Source organism: Erythrolamprus reginae, chromosome 1 (genome assembly GCF_031021105.1).
Source record: "Erythrolamprus reginae isolate rEryReg1 chromosome 1, rEryReg1.hap1, whole genome shotgun sequence".
Lineage (NCBI taxonomy): Eukaryota > Metazoa > Chordata > Lepidosauria > Squamata > Dipsadidae > Erythrolamprus > Erythrolamprus reginae.
This window is the reverse complement of record NC_091950.1, coordinates 393,672,962-393,676,645: the sequence shown is the minus strand read 5'-3', so window position 1 is coordinate 393,676,645 and position 3,684 is coordinate 393,672,962. Positions and strand designations below refer to the sequence as shown.

Below are 3,684 nucleotides of genomic sequence, written 5' to 3'. Positions count from 1 at the left end.
GTAACAACAACGCTTTTTATCATAGGCTACGCTTCTTTAGCTGGAGCAACCCGGCTCCTTATTGGTCCGCTGTAGCTCTCCATAGCAACACGATGCACCATTGGCTAGCCGCGTCCCTGCCATGGTGACACGGTTGCTACGGCAGCCGACGGGGCGGGAGCGCTGCCAATTAACTCGTTGTTGTTGTAAAGTGGGTGACCTGCCGAAGCCATTGGCCAATCTCACGGGTGGGCGCGGCTACGGGTAGGTCCCCCCTTACTTCTATGTGGCTTGTGAGGTGATTTCATGATAGGCCCGAATAGTCAGGGTTTTTTTGGCGGGACGGGGTTGGAAGGAGATTTCGCTACTCACAAACCCGCAGGGACTGCGGTGTGTAGAGTGGGAGAAATGAAGTGAAAAATACTTCAGGGCCGGCGCGACAACGCAAAATAAGTCGAACCAGCCGTCGGCCGCCGAAAAACGTCCCCGTAACGGCCTCAGCAAAGCCGTTCGGTCGTTGTTCCCCCTCAGCGACTTCAGTTGCACGCGACTTCCTGGGGTGGTGCGCGGTGTGATATTCCCGGGATTTTTGGGGGGTGGGGTGTAATTTTTTTACAAAAATTATCCACATAATTTCATGCAATACACCTATTTTTAGTACAATAAAAATTAAACCTATTTACTTTCGGTATAAATCATTTCTCCTCACTGCCAACATTTCTAATTTTGTCACCCAGATATCCAATTATCTTCTATTTAAATTTCACCATTAGTGTTCCTTCAAGCATAATACAAACAACATCTCTAACAAACAACATCTTAATATCTCTAATATCCCGGATCGTTTTTAGGAACGCGATGGAGCGTCTTCCGCTCCCCTCGGAGAGTCCTTTCAGGCACCTGACAGAACGAGGTTTTTTGCTTCCACATAAAGAAGCCCCGAGTTTTGATTTACTTCCTGAATCGCACAAGGAAGACATCAAAAGATCTAAAATTTTAATTAAAAAAAAATATTTTAAATAGTTTTTATTGAGTTTTAAAAACAATACAAAAACAAAAGACAATAACGAAGCACACGAACATCTTTACATTTTACGTTTCTGCAACATCGGAAAAAAAGAAATTTCTATGCATATATATCTACTAGATCATTAATAATAATTTCCCATTGGTGTTAATATTTACAAATACTAATTGTTTGTTTTATTTTCTAGCCACTTATTTTAAAAAAATTTCCCATATGGCAAAAAAAAAACCCCTATCTCGACTATTCTGTAGTTCGTAGGTAAGTCTTGTCATTTCAGCGCAAAAAGATCTAAAATTTTAAAAGCTGCCTCAGGCTGCGATCCTCCTTCGCTTTTGCCTTCTGAGAGGTCGCTCGTTGGTGAAATCCTTCCCATTGGGTGAGCTGGGTGTGCCATAGGGCAGGGGGTCTCCAACCTTGGCGACTTTAAGCCTGGAGGACTTCAACTCCCAGAATTCCACATTCCACAGAATTCTGGGAGTCGAAGTCCTCCAGGCTTAAAGTTGCTAAGGTTGGAGACCTCCTGCCTTAGAGCTGATTTTTCCATAGCCCTCCCAGCCTCGTTCTCCAAAAGCGTTGTCGCTTTGGGAACCGGATTGAAGGGCAGTAAAAAGATGTAGTTAAAAAAAAGATTCGCACCGTTAATAAACGGAAGACGTTCCCTTCAAACGCCAGACCTTGAGGCAATTTATTTATTTACTTTAAATAGGGGCTTTCCTTTTTTTAAAGGGCATCAAAATTGGGAGTGGAGGATGCGGGCATCGATCCCGCTACCTCTCGCATGCTAAGCGAGCGCTCTACCATTTGAGCTAATCCCCCTGTTGTTGCAATTCTCTTTTTCTCTTAGTAAAGAAACTATAATCATGAAATTGCTCCGTTGTAAGGTCTTTCTTAAATATGCAATTTAGAATTATGGCTTGTGATGTGTTTTGGTTTTTTTTACAGACTTTGTTCCTTTTTGGAGATCTATAATTAAGCTGCTCCAATTGGCAGAAAATAGTTGGAATCTGGAAGTAGCACAAACATTAGGTACATGAGGCCAAACTGTGCATTTAGAAAACATTGGACAAGGCTGCATGCTGAGATCCCCAAGCAAGAAAGTGCTAGAACTCAAACTGTAACGCTACTTGCACCCAGAAAGCAACAAAAGTTAATGATCGGTGAGAAAAAGATTGCACTTTATGCACTGACTTAGGGCTACAGTAGCTGAGCTGCAAAGAGCTGAATAATTACTAGATGGTAGCAAAACAATATAGGAAACTGGTGCCATTCATCCTTCATCCAGATTTCTGCAGCTCATATGTTGTCTGCTAGAATTGGGAGACCGATGAGACCAATTTTGGAAGGTGCTTGGACTAAAGGAAAAAATAGCCCAGCCTATCAAAAGCTGTACAGTATTGTAAAAGATAGATTAGGATAGGAATGCAAATTAAAATGGGCAGGAAAGTGGAAAAGCAACACCTATCCACTCTAGATGAGTACAAATCAGCAAAACCAGATGGGTTACATTCCAAATTGCTAAAGGAGCTGGCAGATGTGATCTTGGAACCACTGAACCCTATATTTCAAAGATCTTGGAGCACCAGGAAATTACCAAAGGGTTGGAAAAGAGCTTGAAGTGGTTCCCATCTTCAAAAAAGGGGGGGAGAGATAATGCTCCAACTACAATGTTGAAGGATTGGATTATCCAAGAGAACACCCTAAATAAAGAACAAACTAGTTTTACATCAGCTAGCTAGATCAATTGGTTTTGGACTTCCCTGGAAAAATGTGTATTTTGCTCCAAGGGGTCAGTTTTATGCATCTTTATTAATTTCAGGATGGCTTCTGATTCAGTATGGCAGAGTTTATTATGGTCCAAGTTGAATAACTTAATTGGTAAATGTTTTCTGCTGCTCATTGCTGCATGATCCTTCTTGATCAGCAGGACAGCTCTCCATATAAATACTGTACTGTATACTAGATCCAACTATGTTCAACTCCTATATTTTTAATCCAAGACAATGCACATTTGTGCCCTTAAATTGACAAAAAGACGCCTCCCAATTTTACTAAAGGGAGATAACGCTCTTAGTCTATTCAGAAGAGGGCTTTGGTTCAACATTGTTAAAAGGAAGAGTTTATCATTTTTTTAAAAAAAATCCTAAGAAAATGATTTTTCTAAAAGACCCACAGTCCATAAGTAAACTATCAACAATTACATAATTGAGCACCTTCAAATACTTTGGGGTTACATTTAAAGCAAGGAGAATCACTCATGCAGCTTATGGTATACATCTTACACAAGGAGTATGTCAGCCATTTTGTGATTTCATTGTATGCTCAGTAGTACTTTGTTGCCTGCTGTCATCAAACTTTTTCAGACAAAAAGCTCTAGCCCAACTTTTATTTAGACCAGCATTGGGCCAAATAGTAACTTCAGACCCACTAGAGATCATACAATCATGGTTGCTCAGTTACATCGGGCACTCCTAAATTTGCTTTTTAAAATTCATTCTTATTGCAATGGAAACTGCAGCATGGATACCAGCAATTAACTTCAATTAAACCTAACTATTTTTAGGTGGCCCCATCTCACTCTGAGTGATCATTTTCAACCCAGCAAGAAGGCGGCTCCTGAGCATTTTGACATCACCTCCCAGTTAATTTATGCACATTATATAAGGATCAGGCCAGATAAC

At 40.9% G+C, this 3,684-nt stretch overlaps 1 non-coding gene across 1 annotated transcript; it reads right to left on the bottom strand.

The window, feature by feature from the left end:
* Positions 1-1,749: 1,749 nt before the first annotated feature.
* Positions 1,750-1,822, bottom strand: TRNAA-AGC (transfer RNA alanine (anticodon AGC)). The gene has a single exon. It is a non-coding gene; the product is annotated as a tRNA-Ala (tRNA).
* Positions 1,823-3,684: the final 1,862 nt, after the last annotated feature.